Raw genomic sequence first — 16,467 nt, 5'->3', positions numbered from 1 at the left:
TAATGAAAATGTGATTGGGCTAATGTGGTATGAAAACCCTCCTAGCTTTGTGAAGAATTGAAGAGTGTCATGTATAGACAGCCTTTGTTCTGAGACAGAAGGACACACTAGATACAAACAACAAATTTTTGGGGAGCAAAGTCTTAGAGGATATGGCAGAGTGGTGGAGCACTAACCCAGCAGATATAAGACTCTGGGTTCAAACCCTTGAACTGAAAAATATAATCCTAGACCTTTGGGTATATTGATAGTGTGTTGTCTTCGGAAATTTGATTTCTGCTTCTTTATATGTGATTTAAGGTGTTTTCTTACTATGATAGCTTTGTTGGTTATTATAAAGTTATGTGAATTTCACCATGATAATTTGATAGACAGCTCCAAATTCCTTTAATGGAGAGCACTTTAAAGCAGTTTACTTTTTTCATTTGATTACAAAATATCTGAAAGGAAACTAAAGCTTGTCCTTAAAACCCATCAGTGTCTCCAACAGTTTGTACATTTTAAATTTGGGTAGATTATTGTTTCACGCATAACTTTTCTTTCAGAAAGTACAAGATCCTTTCAAAGAATAATGCTAAGGACAAAAAAATGCATATTTGTTGACATTGGAATTACAGAGTGCCAATTTAATAGCATTTTAATAAATATCTTTGGATACAGACTGCAAAACACATTGCACTTGGCCTTGTAGTATCAAAGATGTATCTATTTGTTACAAAAGGACTATGGTGGCATGACCTGTACTAAGAGTTCCTGGAAATATGATTAGTCTATCTACCTCTTACAGGGAACAATTGATATTTACTGCCTCTGAGGCTCTGATGAGTGGATGGAGGAAGGGATGGAATGGGGAGCAGGAGCGAGTTATGAGAACAAGATGTATTGCCATGTTTGTGGCAAAGGCTGATTAAGCACACGAGTCTCAGAAGATAGCATATAAATCAGGATATTCTGACATCATAATATAGGAGATGTCTTTTAATGGAACTGATTTCATAGGCTTGGTGAGTCATAAAAAGTCTATTTGAAAAACTGCAATAATAATTAGACATCTGTCAAGTTTGGGGGTTGGCATTGCTGGAGGAGTGCAAACTTTTCAGAACACTGCTTTTTTGAAGACATCTCTCAGTTAATTACAAAAGTCTTTTATGAAAAATCAAGAGATTCTATGTGAACCCTTTAAATTAAATGGGCATGCTGAGAGAGAAGGGAGAATATGGCACAGTTCCCTAAAATGGCCAAATCATCTTATAAGTACCTTAAAAGTCCTTGTGAAAATCTCTCTCACATTTTACTTTGTAAAAATCAAAGTTGAATTTGAGTATCACAGGAATAGCTTCTAAGAAACTATCAAATGTGGAAAGGAGTGTATTCACTTAAGTCACACAGTGCAGACATTACACTAAGTGTAGTAAGTTTTTATGAAATAATTTTGACTTTGCCCTATCAGCAGAATTGATTTATCCACTGCTTTTTGAAAATAATAAATGATTTTTTTGTATACTAACAAAATGAACTCATGAATTCATGTACAAACAAAATGAACTCATGAATGAGAAGCCAGCTCAGATTCTTTTTTTCTTTCTTTATTTTTATTTTATTTATTTATTTTTGTTTCTTCTGCTCACGCATAAGCATCACTTTCTTTTAACACCATGCTTTGATTTGTTGCTATGTATGAACAAAACACATCTGAAGCCAATGACAAATATTCCTTTATATGAGCTTAAGAAAATTCTGTAAAAGTATTATTTTATCCTAAAACAGTGGAGAAGAAAGTGTGTGAAACAAGTGTGACTTGTTTGCCAGTGAACTCTGCAGCACATTTTGTGTACAATAGATCTACAAGTCTTATGCTGTTTGCCATGCCTTAGGCTGAATGTACACTGGCCATCTAAATTATCTAAATTGCCTTTAAGAATGAGCAAGAAAGAGTGTACTTAAAAACTATTCGCAGTCACAATTATGAGTTCAAGAGCACAATAGTTTACATCTTTCTCCACATGTAATATTTAAGTGTGGATGCATTATTATTTCCCAACAGCTCTCTCTCTCTCTCTCTCTCTCTCTCTCTCTCTCTCTCTCTCTCTCTCTCTCTCATCTATCTATCTATCTATCTATCTATCTATCTATCTATCTATCTATCTATCTATCTATCTATCTATCTATCTATCTATCTATCATCTATCAATCATGGATCTATACCCTGGTGTGTGTGTGTGTGTCTGTGTCTGTGTCTGTGTCTGTGTCTGTGTGTGTTCATGTAGTTGTGTTTCTTTTAGATATCTTAAGTTATACTTTGGAAGTTGGCCATGGTTTTAAGTAGATATAAAAAGTAGGCTTATTTCCAATAATATGCCCCCTGAAACATGGATGATTCATCAAAATCAAGACAGCTAAATAAAAGCCTAAATGATAATAACTTTGGGAGCTATTGAATTTGTTGTATGAAATTAGGTTAGCTCTACAGGCATTTTAGAAATAATTATATTTTTTTACTAAGTCTTAAGTTAGGGCTACATTTTTTAAAAGAAACTATATTTGTCCCTGTAATGATTCTGGGCAACATTAGCTTGGAAAAATAATCTGTTCTCTAGGAAATTTTAGAATTTTTGGACTGCATTTGTCTTAACGTTATTTTCATCGTTTTGTCCAGCTTACCAGGTTCTATTGGATCATGAAGGGAAAACATCATATAATATTAATGTGCTTATACTTTGTGTCTGAGAGAAAATATTAACCTGACTCTTATTTTTTTAACCTTTACAACTTAAGGTCAATAACAGGAATGCTGCATGCTTCTTATAAAGGTTAGGTGAATTCTACTAAAGATAAACTATGTTTAGTATTTTTGAAACTTCCATGATAGAAATATATTCTGGACATCGCTGTCTACTTCCAGCTTAAACCCTACAAAATTGTATTGATAACCTTGCTTCAGTTTAGAAACAGAGTTTTTGAAACAATTGTGTATCATATTGTCCTTTTCCTACATTTCAATTATAATCAGTGGAATCAAATAAATGTTATATAAGTCATTCATATATGTGGATAGCCACGGCAGGCTGATCATGAAAATGTTTCTGAAGTCCCATGGATATACTCTGGATTCATCTCTAAAAATACTAAGACATCACACAGCTCCAGGTTTGTTTCCAAGTATGTGCCTCACACTCCTTTCACTTGTGTCCATATCTGCAGATGCCACGGCGGGGCTCACAGTCATCATGATCTCCCACTGACTCCAGAAGGGACATTTTTTCTCCACAATTACAGGAAAACGCTTTTCCTAGCAGTACTGAGCTAATGCAGTAAAATAGGGCTCTTTGGTCTAAAAGAAGCTTTATATTCTTTATCTCTGGCTTTTATCCCCCATCCTGAGTGAATAATGGATTAAAAGACAGAGTTGCCAGCTTCTCCCTCACTGTGTCCTTAATCTCCACAGTAGAAAAATACACACTTCGGGGGGAAAAAAAGCTGGGGAGTCTTAAGTCTGATTTACTCTTTAGAAGGCTAATGGCATTTGTGTTTTTAGATTTCCAAAGGGCTGTAAATATGAGTACTCTTAGGAAATTGGTGGAGTTCATATTAATGAATTTATTCGGAATGCTTTTTGCATTGACACAAGTGAAATGGAAGACTTTCTCTTCATGGAGTAGGTGGCATTTACCACTTCATTAGTTTGTCTGTAACTGAGTCTGATTTTCCTGTTTTCATCACAAGAAGAATATTGTGCTCTTGGTTCTGTGTTCAATTCTAAGCTGCTCTAGTATGTTCTGTTTGGGCCTCTGAAACATCACACACACACACACACACACACACACACACACACACACACACACACACACATCATATATATAATTGTATGTAGACTAATAAATAATGTTAAACATGTTCTTTTTAATCTTACCATATTAATTTAGTAACATTAGGTTCTCATTAAGAAAAATGTGGAAGACAACCAAACATAAAGTGTATATGGATGGAAATTAAAAAAAAAAAATCAACCCATAAACTTCTATAATTGCTGGAACAGATAAGAAGTAACTAACATTTTGAAAGAAATGCAGAAGCAACAAACTGCTAAATTGTTTGGTTTTCTCATTTCTACCAGACCATCCATTTGATGTTAAGCCTTTAACAACATAAGTCACAACGGTCTATATAATAAATTGATCAGGTTTCAATCATTGACTCAATTTCTTTTTTGCCCTTGGGAAACTTCCTTGTAACAAACGAGTAAGTTACAAATGTGTGCAAAAATAAAAAGGAACCTTTTCTTGTTACATGAATCCCAAGTCATTAGCTTTAAACTGCGGAGACTGATTCTAAGGTATTGTATTTGTCAGACAAGCACTCCATGTACATAACCCCATTTTCACCTCTTAATTTGGAACAGGGTCTCAGTATGTTGCTCATACTTGTGAACTCACTCTGTACTTGAACCAGCTTCAGCCATTTGAATAGCTGAATTTACAGGCCTGTAACACAGTTTGGAATCCATTTTATTATCAGATAATGAACTTACTTGGTTTCTATAATACAGAAAAAAACATTGATTTGAAAACATAACTCATGCTATATGGAAAATAGATTTATAACTCAAAGTTATAAAATATGTTACACAATTTATATTTTAAAAAGTCTTCTTCAAAAGTCTTATTTTTCAGAGATTAAAATTAACAATATTTGTAACACAACTTTAATAAACATGCATAGTTTAACCTCTATTTTTCTTGATAATGAGATTTATCATAGTAATTATCAGAAGATATTGAGAAGTGCTATTTTTATAGTTTTTGAGAAAGCAGTTTTATATAGAAAATACTAAGTATAGCATACAATTGAATACTATTCAGAATGGAAATCATATTTGATAATAAATGACTATTTTAATAACTAGTATGACATGATATAAAAAAGTTTTTTCCAAAAAAATTCTGCTAAAAATAATCTCAGCCAAAATCTATGACTCAGAAATAATAAGGAAGTAGGAAAGATGAACAGCTTTACCATTTTTTATTTGAGACAGAGGAATTATACAGTAAACATCAAAGAGAGTGAAGTACTCGTACAGAATGGGAATTTTCCTGTTCATATTGCTGATTATACTTCAAACCGCATCACAAAGTGTTTTCTGTAATTCAAATCATAGTCAAAACTTACAAGCTATCTTTATCATGGCTTTGTTTAAAGTGAGCTACAAGAACAAGAGAGAGAGAGAGAACTGGAGAATTTTTCATTACATTAAGAAATTATTGTGTATTAAAATTTAGCAAGAAAGAAAAATTCTTTAAGTCTCCAGGTGCACTTTTTCTTTTTTCTATCAGAAGGCCAAGACACTTGAGTGTTATGTTCTGCACCCATCAAAATGTAGGTGTTTGTTTCTTGCTGTGTATCACAATTTGGATTGGATATAGATGGGGACACAGCCTGAACTAAGAAAGCTCACAGTGTAAATAAACCATGATGCTTAGCTGCTCCAGGTCTTCATGATTAAATTCCGGTTTTTTTTTGTTTTGTTTTTTTGGTTTTTTTTTTGTTTGTTTGTTTGTCTTTGGAGCTTTTTCCTCTCTCCCGTTTCATATTGACTCTTGTCTTTATGTCTGCACCTCATGTGTAGACAGAAGTTCTCTTGTGTCCCATCCGGTCCACAGCTGCTCAGGCCCAAGTAAACACACAGAGGTTTATATTAATTAAAACTGCTCAGCCCTTAGCTCAGGCCTACCACTGACTAGCTCCTACACTCAAACTCAGCCCATTACTGTTAATCTATATATTGCCATGTGTTCTGTGGCTTTACCTGTGTGCCATTACATGCTGCTCCCTGGACAGCAGGCTGGTATCTCCTGACTCAGCCCTCCCCTTCCCAGAATTCTCCTTGTCTGCTAATCCCTCCTACACTTCCTGCCTGGCTACTGGCCAATCAATGTTTTATTTATCAACCAATCAGAGAAACACATATTCACAGCCTACAAAACATCCCACAGCACTCATGTGAAACAGTGCTTACAGGCCAGAGCTGTATTCTCTAACAGGATTTGTCCTGTAGGATAACTCATTTTCCATATGGATCCATATGCTATAATAGACTGTGCATCAGAAGGGGGTGAGAATAAAAATATTGGCTTGCCAATGTGGACAGACAACGGTGTGCTGGCGAATATTTCACATTTACTCTTTGAAGTTTGGATCAGTAGTACTTGTTGATTTATCTGATGTAGTTATACACATCATGGTCAGCTTTATATATTACTTAAGGTAGATCTGAGAAGAAATATGCAATGGCCCACATATAGCATTTGCATTATATTTATATTATATTGTATTTTCATTATATTATATTTATTATAGATAAATGTAAATAAAGTCACAGTCACAAAGAATGGTAAAATGCATTCAAATTTTAAGCAAATGGCAATATATACATGTATAAATATGTGTATGACTGTTTTATTTATTTTGAATTAATAAAACTGTAAATTTGTATATTTTTAGTTTTTTAATAACCACTTTGATACAAAACAGCCAAAACAAAAAAACCTGGAAAATTTGCAACCTACTGTCACAAGTTCTGATAATCTGTCTCAAGTTTGCTCTGGGAAGAGTTTGCAAGTACTGGTCAGGTTAGTCTGTGACCTTAGTCTAGGGGCAAAATACTGAAAGTTTGGGCCACAATGGCAACAGAAGCTTAGAAAACAAGGACAGCCCAGGGAGAAATGTAAAGGAAACAGAGAACTGAGAAATCTTGAAAACTTCTCTTAAAAAAAAAAAGCCTTTACTCCTTAAGACATGGTAAGCTGAATCAAATGAAAAGGAAAAATCTGGAATTGAGAGCAAAGTTGGAAAGTCTCTTTTCAGATGCTGTTAACTTTCTGTATATCTAGGTACAACAATGCAATACCAAAGGTTTTCCTTGTGTTACTCAGGTTTTTGTGATTTTGAAAAAGGCATGAGAAATACATTATCTGGGCTCATGGTTTCAAAAGGCTTTAGCATATAGTTAGCTGGCTTCATTGCCGTAGGCTTGAAATGACAAAGCAGAAGAGTATCATGGTATCACTTGATAAAGGAAAGATGCCCATATCACATCCTGGAGGGCAGGAAGGGGAGAAGGGGTGTGTGGAGAGAGATAAGGTACACTTCAAAGATGCCCTTTCAGTGACCTACTTCTTTCAAGGAGGCCTGTCCAGCTAGGACCCCATCAGTAGATCAGTCAGCTGATGAAGTTAGAACTCTTCTGATCTGGTCACCTCTTGACATCAGCTCGGAATAGTATTCAATAGATGAGCCTTTGTAAATGACAATTTATGTCAAGCCAACAGTGGTTAATGGAAGGAAGCAAACTAATGGTTTTAACCAGATTGGAAGTGAAGGCTATTGAGAGTGGCTAGTGAATATAGACTAGTCTTTTGAAAAATTCTTTTATGTGTATATTTGGATCCTTTAAATTATTCTTTAGCAATTTCATACATGTATAGAATGCATTTTATCCTATACATCAATAATACCTTCTCTTATGTACTACCCCTCCTTCCCATGAAATTCCCTTCTTACTCATAATGTACATTTTTTTGAATGTGAGAGAAAGTTGTATTGATTTTTTTAATGAATTAACCAGTGTGAGGAACAAAGTTAAATTTCCTATAATGGTAGAGTTTGCTTTGTTTTGAATTTTATTTTTCTACCAAGATCGAGGACATGAGACATCTCTGGTAATATGACTTCATTCTAATATGATGTTATATCATCTGAAAATATTGCAACTGCTGGAACTTGTTATTTTAAAGGGCAGGACTGATGCCCAGAGACACAGGGAAACCTGGCTTCCTGAGCACTAATTCAATCTCTTCCTCTTTCCCCTTTATTCTTTCAAATATCTATTTCTGCTCCTCAGGTTAAAAATGGCTTAATTAAATGTACCAGCTGTTAATTTGTAATCTCTTCAGCATCATATTCTCATGCTTAGGAGAGTACTAATTTTTTTAGCTGGTTTTGAGATTTAAGAGGACTTCAGAAGAACTCTGAGTTATGACGCCCTTTATTGGCTCACAGTTCAAAAACAAAAACAATAAAAAATGTGATTTCTTTTAAGACCATGTCGTAGAAGAGCCTTGGGGGCCTGCTGCACTGTTAGGTCATCTGCCTTCTTTCAGAGAGATGTTCCACATCTTCCATGACAGAGCAAATAAGTGAAAATAAGTGACAGCATGCAGGTTGTCAGTGTACAGGTCAAGTTGGCTCGGTGGCGTAAATTTCAATACTTTGAAGTCTACATCTCTTGCTGATCTTTCTGGAAATCTAATGTTCCGCAATAAATCCTTTCCATCATACAAATTTACTTTCAAGCAGAATGTGGCATGGTTGTAGAGAATAGAAATGTCCATCATAGATGTCATAATGCATTTTGTAGGGTTGTGACAGATTGCCTCAAGCTGAGGGATTTATAAAGAACTGACATTTATTCTTTGGGTTTTGAAGGCTGAGTTTAAGATCAACTATTGAGTGCCCATCCAGGGAGGGTTTTCTTGCTGCTTCATTTCCCAAAAATGAGAGGAAACAGAAGGCAACAATGAACAAGGGAGGGAGCTCACAGCCTCAAATCATTTACCACTGACATTTATCTATTCATTTGGGTGCTACCCTCATGACCTAAACACATTCAATTAGGCCCACTTCTTGGCTCTACTTTACGGAGCTGAAATTTCTGACACGTGATTTCTAGGGAACATATTTAACATTCATTATAGCATATAGCAAAAGACATCAATTTGACTTCCTTCTATTTATGAGCATAACTTTCTGCTGGATACTAAGCAAGTGAGGGGCAATATATTTGATTAGGGGAAGTTACTGGGGCTACGGAACAAGGAAGAGTTATACAACTAGAATTATACTAGTGTTATATTAGGAACACCACTAGTTATTTACAATTAACAGTGAGAAGTTAATGCCTGAGCTATTTTTAGAGACCCAGAGTCCACTTTTCTCCTTAAGACTATGGTTTGCAGCTAATATTGCTTTGGAATTGTTCTCACTATTGCATACCTTTCTGATGAGGGTGGCAAAATGGAAGGGTTGTCAGTTATGTACTGACTTTATTTGAAAGAGTGAAGTACAAGAGTTTGTAGATTGTCCTCTTAAAAGTCTTCATTGGATGTCTTTGAGTACCTTACACGAGGAATTTTAGACAGGGTAGGGAATATGGCATGCAGCCTCTAAGGCAGGCTTCAATGATATCCTTCTCTTGACACTCATATTCACGTATAATCTTCTTCCATTTACTATCGACTGGTCCTGTTAACTTGCTTTTGCTGTGTAGGGTATGGCAAAAATGATGCAATGTCATATTGGAGATTAGTCACTCTGTGCCCTCCACCCTGCTTAGCTTATTTGCTATAATAGCTGCCAGATACCTTGGTACTAATTGCTCTTTGGAGATCCATTGTAAAAAACAGAGTGGCCTCCAAAGAACAACGTCAAATAATCAAAAAAAAAAAAAAAGATTCTTACAAGAATGACATAACTAAGTTTGGCAGACCCACCCCTAGGCAAGACTTGAGATGACTGTATCCTCAGCTGACATTCTAATTATAGTCCATAGGTGAACCAAAAGAACCTGCTACATCCAGATATCTTACCCATGGAAAACAAGAGATTCTCATTCTTAAGTCACTAAATTATGATGTAGTTGGCTATACAGAAACAGTTAACTAATATAGAGCCAATCTATTCTTATTTTTCTGAATGCCACTCTTTTACAAATACATATCCTATAATTATATGTTGGCCAAAATTAACTTCATAAGAATGACGCTATCCACCAGGGGCCAGGTGCAAAAGAGCTGAAATTTCAAAGTGTAACTGAGAAAAGCTTAATAATAAATGAGGACTCTCTTACTTAGGGAGGGGCTGAAAAGGATGTAAGAATCAACAAAGTATGGTGAAACCCACAGAAACTAGCCATAACAAAAACTGCCAGCTACCTTGTCTGCAGGATTCAGAGGATGTTACTGGTGCCAAGAGGAAGAGATGCTGAGAGAAGCAGTTCACGCTTCCACTGGGATCTTGAGGCTTAGCTGCCAGAGTAGCTCATGGAAAATTAGAGAAGGATATCAATGCAGTGACTTCTCTCCTTCTCCCTCTCCATGTGTGTATTTGGGTGCACATACCCTGTGTGTGCCCATGTGGTGACCATAGTTTTATATTGAGGTGTTTTCTGTTGCATTCCACCTTAATTTTTGAGATAGGGACCTATTAGTACACCTGAATGTTGGAATTCAGCTAGCCTGTCTGGCCAACAAGACCTGCCTTTTTCCCCAAACTATGGGATTATATGCCCAAGGCAATGCCTGCTTCATGCACAGTTTGGAAATCTGAATTCAAGGTCTCATTCTTGCTGAGCAAGCACTTTGTGCACATAGCAATGTCCCGATTCTCTCACGCTATCTTCAGACATTCTTTCCCCACATTTATTATCCAAACCCCAATTTAGCAACCCAAAGGCAAGAAGCCTGAAGTTTGTGGAGTTTTGTGGAACATTATGTGGAAGAGGATGGTTATGAATCACTATAGATGTGAAAAGATACTAAGTAACATGGGGTATTCAAAGATGGAGATCGAATGCAGCCAGAAAATAAGGTGAGGTGTGGGTGCAACACATTTGGGGACAATTGGGTGCTACTTTTAAGCAAAAATATAAAGCTTCCTTATCCTAGACATAGACTATGCTCCTATTTCCACCAGCTGTTCTCTATTACAGATTTCTGGCCAACACAAACTAAGTAAGGGCAGAGCGCTTTTCTATCCAGCTCACGGTAGCCTTGGATGAACTTGACTTTATGCACTTTGGAAGACTTCCTTGGGAGAATGATGCTGGATATGGTAGCGATGCTCCTACAGGCCTAGGGTCCCTGAAAAGACTGTGTGGAGAAAAGACGACTATACACTAGAACAATTTCTAAAAGAAGATGGAGTGGTGATTTTCAAGATACATGTATGTGAAGTTGCTTTGCTCTTGCAATGTAGTCAGTGTTAACTATTTCAAGGGTGTAGGGATTAGGTGTAGTCATACGTTTTCTGCCAAATCGCGCCTTAAATACATTTGACTTTACATCTAACTTTACCAGTGTTAGCTAAAATGGATTAAGATTCTGAGCAAGTAGTAGAAACCTTCCATTCTAAAAAAAATATCAACATTCTCCAGGAGGGGACAATTTTCCAAAATGGATAAAATATCCTCCATCTCCCATGTCTCTCTTAAAATTTTCCTTTACCTCTTCTCCCACTGATAGGTAGTGCAGGTGATGTCCCTTCTTAAACCTGGAATGCTTATCATTAACTACAATAAAGTGATGTGGTGAGGCCTCGAGGCTGTGTATTAATGGATGCAATTTCAACTTCATTGGCATCTTGCATTCCTGCTGCAATAGCAAACTGTGAGGAGCTGGTCCATAGAGGCTGTTCCAATGAGCAGGCTTTAGGAAGCCCAATAAGACAAAGCCCATGGCTAGCAAGGTGCCTTAGTTAATAAAGGGTGCTTGTCATGTAATCCTGGCAACCTGTGTTTAATCCCAGGATCCTATGTAAAGGGGAAAGGAGAGACCTGCCTCTATAAGGTTGTCACTGACCCCCCCCCCCCCACTCTTTGTGGCTTGCATATACATAGAGACTAAAAAATGGAATTATTTTTTTTTTCCTTAAGAAAAAATCTCAGGTCCTAGAAGGCAGAGCTAGGAGCTCAGAGGGCAGAGCTAACACTAACACTAACAGTAACAACAACAGCAACAAGAACAGCAGCAGCAGCAGCAACAGCATGTCCAGGCAGTAGGACTGGATTTAATTTCTCTCTAGAAACATGCTGGTTTTATCATGGCTATCATATATATCATAGCTATGTTTCCTATGTGTTTCCTCACCTCATTCCAATGGTAGTGTTTACAGCAGGAATCCTATGGGCATCCCACAGTGGTATGGTTGTGTATGGGGAAGGTGATTTTTGTCCACAAGCTTTCAGACCAAGTACCAATGGTACTGATGAAATGCATGGAAGCCATGCTACTTAGAGAGTTTTAGCTGCACCTGGACCTGATTTCAACAAAAAGAGGTTTCGCTCGAGGCAGATAATTCAATTGGATTAAACTTGAGAATTTTACATGTGAATAATGAATGGATTATTGGCAACAGAGTGGAGGCAGCAGAACATTACATTTCTCAAAATATCTCCACATGTATCTTTTTGCCCTGTGCTTTTTCCCTAAGGGGTCTTCCACACACTTTCCACTGACAGGAACAGGGACCTGATATCTCTCCTTGCATTTGGATACACCTGCTAATACTGTGTCTTCTCAAATGAATTATAAAGGGCAAGAAAGATTCTGTCTTCTCTTGGGGTTGTTGTATTTGATTGCTAAGCTAAGGTACCTTAACCGAGGTCTGTACCTACTACCTGCATTTCATAGCTGGTTTTTGGCTCCAAAATGTTTTGTTACTTCTAGTGTTTGGATTTCCTTTAAAAAGAAATACCAGACTATGCAGAGAAAAATAATTTTTTTTGAAAAAGATTAAACTAAAACAATATGCTGTTACACTGTTGGCTCTGGGCTGCCTACTTTGCATACCTAGCCTGCAAAATGAGTGAACACTTAGCATTGCTAAGTTTATGAAGTATCTCTTATAAGATGAGCATGCTGTTTTCATTCATAATCTATTCTATAATAGCTTAACTTTTGAATTATTTCAAGGTGGAGACCTTAGAAATATCAGTGACTTCACAATTCTTTGGTAAATTATTTAAAAACAGTCTCTGATTCTGGGTTATTGGATGGTTTGCTATTGAAATCATCATCCTAAGTAGATACTTAACTCTTATTGCTACATTGATCACCCATTTTTGAGTGACTGCCTATTTAGTGTATTGTTTTTTCATATTGTTGGGGGTGATGTCCTTGAGCTGGTAGTCCTGGGCAGACTTAGCAACACTGAGGAGTAACTTAGTAAGTAGCATTCTTCTGTGATCTCTGCCTCAGATCCTGTATCCAGGTTCCTGCCTTGCTTGAGTTTGTTCCCTGGCTTCCTTTCATGAAAGAATATAAGCTATAAGGTGAAATAAAGCCTTTTCTCCACAAGTTTCTTGTCGTCATTGTGTCTATCACAGTCATGAAAATTAAACTAAGACATGATAGACTACTACACATGTTTGCCTTGAATTCATAAAGCATTTAGTATACAAAAACACTACTTATATGCTTATTAAATTGTTATATCAATTATATCCATATATAACAGATATACTATATATTAGAGTGGATTGGAGGGAGCAGAGAGATAAATGGGTAGAGAGACAGAGAGAGAGAGAAAGAGAGGGGGGGAAGAGAGAAAAGAAAATAAAGAAATCCTACTAAGGACTGAAGGATACATCATGAATATTAGTGAAAAAAAATCATATAGAGCAACCAGAGACTTGTATAGAGCTTTTAGCACTTGCTTGCTAGAGACATGTAATCAAAACTCTAAGCTAAAGTAGTCTTTGTAAGGTCCTAAAACAGAAATTGGTTAAATGGTTAAATAAAGTACACTAGTAAACATTTCTAAAAAGCATCCAGTGGCAAGATACCAAAAGAAGGTACCGAACTGACTTTAAATACTTACAGTTTTATGCTCAATGTATTGAGAAATATTTTGTTAAAGCTACCTGTATTTTTTGCTAAGCTTGGAAATTAGTGAATTATTTGTGTCTGAAGATTTTCAAGGGCATAAAAGAATTGTGGTTGCTTGAAAGAAAATGGCTTCCCAGAGGTAGTGGCAGTACTAGGAGGTATGGCTTTGTTGGAGTGGGTGTGGACTTGTTGGAGGAAGTGTGTCACTGTGGGGGCGGGCTTTGAAGTTTCATATATGCTCAAGCCACACCCAGCGTCACAGTTTACTTCTTGTTGCCTATAAGATGTAGAACTCTCAGCTCCTTTTACAGCACCATGTCCTCTTACATGCTACCATGTTCCACCAAGATGATAATGGACCAAACCTCTGAAACTTTTAAGCCATCAAATTAAATGTTTCCTTTATAAGAGTTGCCATGGTCAAGGTAACTCTTCACATCAATAGAAATCCTATGTATGACAGAAGCTGATACCAGGACTGGGGTATTGCTGTGATAGGCCTGACCATGTTTTTGTTTGGAGGAATTCAGACTTTGATACTTTGAGTAAGGAAAGTAGTGGAATGTTTTAAACACTGCTTAATGGGCCATACTAGTAAGAGCATGGAAGGCAATGGTGTTGAGAATGATTTGAATTGTGGTGGCCTTGCTCAAGAAGTTTCAGTGGAGAAAATACTAATATGTGTTCTAGAGGCTGTTCTTGTGATATTTTGTTGAAGAACATGGCTGCCTTTTGCCCTTGTCTGAAGAATCTGCCTGAGGCTAAAGTGAAGAGATTTGGATTAATTCCATTGGCAGAGGAAATCTCAAAACAGCCTAGTATAGACTGTCATGTGGTTATTAGTGGTAATTCTAATGAAGATTTGTAATAAAAAGGAGCAATAGAATTTGATGAGAAAAGCAGTAGCAGGAAGTGGGATGGAGCTAAGTTCTGTGTTTTTTGAGACAGGGTTTCTCTCTGTAGCTTTGCGCCTTTCCTGGAACTCACTTGGTAGCCCAGGCTGGCCTTGGACTCATGGAGATCCTCCTGGCTCTGCCTCCCAAATGCTGGGATTAAAGGCATGTGCCACCACCGCCCCACAAGTTCTGTGTTCTTTAAGGAGATAAACACATTAAGAAATGGAATAAAGGGAGTGGTGACCTCAGGGCAAGATCCCACCCAGCTAAGTTTCCAACTGGTGAAAAGGTATTAAAGAAAAGCTTAGAACTGAACTGTGGTTGTGCACGCCTTTAATCCTAGCACTCAAAAGGCAGAGATCTCTGAGTTTGAGGCCAGCCAGCCTGGTTAGCAAAGCAAGTTCCAGAACAGCAAAGCTTAGACAATGAAGGAAACCATCAAAAACAGAAAGCTGGTGAAGATTTAAATGAACAAGGGAGCCATGTTCCAGTCCCAGCAAGTAGCAGAACTTGGCAACTTCAGCCACATGATGCTGGCTTTGGAGTCGAGGATAGAAAAAAAGATTTATAGAACCTCCCTCTGCAACCAAGGAATGCCGCTGAGGCCAGGCATATGTCATGGGTGTTTTTACGGAGGCCTAGAGAGGAAATTGTGTGAAGCTGTGAAGGAGAAGCCTGGATTGCCTTGGAGACCCCAAGATGTTAGAGATGTAAGAGCTGTGGGATACCTGCCAAGGAGAGATGCTCATAGGGAGTGGAATCAGCCCAAGAGAAAGAAGTGTGTTGCAGTGAACAAAACTGAAAGGAGCTGGAGATCTAAAGAGCATTTCAACGTCAGACATGGAGATGCAGAGTTTGAAGTTTGCCCAGCTGGTTTTTGGTCTTGATTTGGTCTGGTATTTCCTTGCTGTGCGTCCTGCTCTACATATTGGAATGGTAATGTATATCCTGTGCCATTATATGTAGGAAGTATGTAATCTGTTTTTTTTTTATTTTAATTTTATAGGGGATTGCACTTCAGAGATTGTATGAATTTCAGAAGAGACTTTGAACTTAGGACTTTTAAACATTGTTGAGACTATTGGGACATTTAAAGGTGGACAGAATGTATTTTTGTATTATGATATGGCTACAAGCCTGTGGAGGCCAGGGAGTAGAATGTACTGGTTTGAAAGAAAATGACCCCCAAAAGGAGTGGCACATTAGGAGGCGTGGCTTTGTTGGATTGGGCCTTTTTGGAGGAAGTGTGTCACTATGGAGGTGGGCTTTGAGGTGACCTCATATATGCTCAACCCACACCCAGTGTCTCAGTGTACTTTTTTCTGTTGCCTGCAAGATATAGAACTCTCAGCTCCTTCTTTAGCACCATGTCTGCCTACATACCGCCATGCCACCATGATGATAATGGACTAAACCTCTGAAACTGTAAGCCACCCAATTAAATGTTTTCCTGTATAAGAGTTGCCATGGTCATGGTGTCTCTTGACAACAATAGAAAACCTAACTAAGGTAAGAATACTATAGAGAAGTGAAGATATTAGGTAGAAGATAATATATTAATGATCCTTGTGTTGACTTTACTGATGTGCTACATTCTACTCAAAAGAATGAGGTTGACCCTCAACAAGAGATCATTTATACAAGCAATACCATATCTGTCCTAAGAACTCTCAATAAGCTTTTATTTGGTGAAACAATGCAGTAATCAACCCAACCTATAAAAGCTGATGGAGGACAAGAGTTACTTAGATCCTACATGAGTAGATTTTTTTCCTCTTTTCTCAGATGTAAATTTTTTTATAACTCCCAGAAATGCAACAGTCGACAAATTCTACTTTAATAATTGCTAAACCTAATTGTTTTAGAAGATAGCAAATACCATAACATAATGATGCTAACATTTTAGGAGGAGA

This window comes from Peromyscus maniculatus, chromosome 18, assembly GCF_049852395.1.
Source record: "Peromyscus maniculatus bairdii isolate BWxNUB_F1_BW_parent chromosome 18, HU_Pman_BW_mat_3.1, whole genome shotgun sequence".
NCBI lineage: Eukaryota > Metazoa > Chordata > Mammalia > Rodentia > Cricetidae > Peromyscus > Peromyscus maniculatus.
This window is presented reverse-complemented; position numbering follows the sequence as displayed.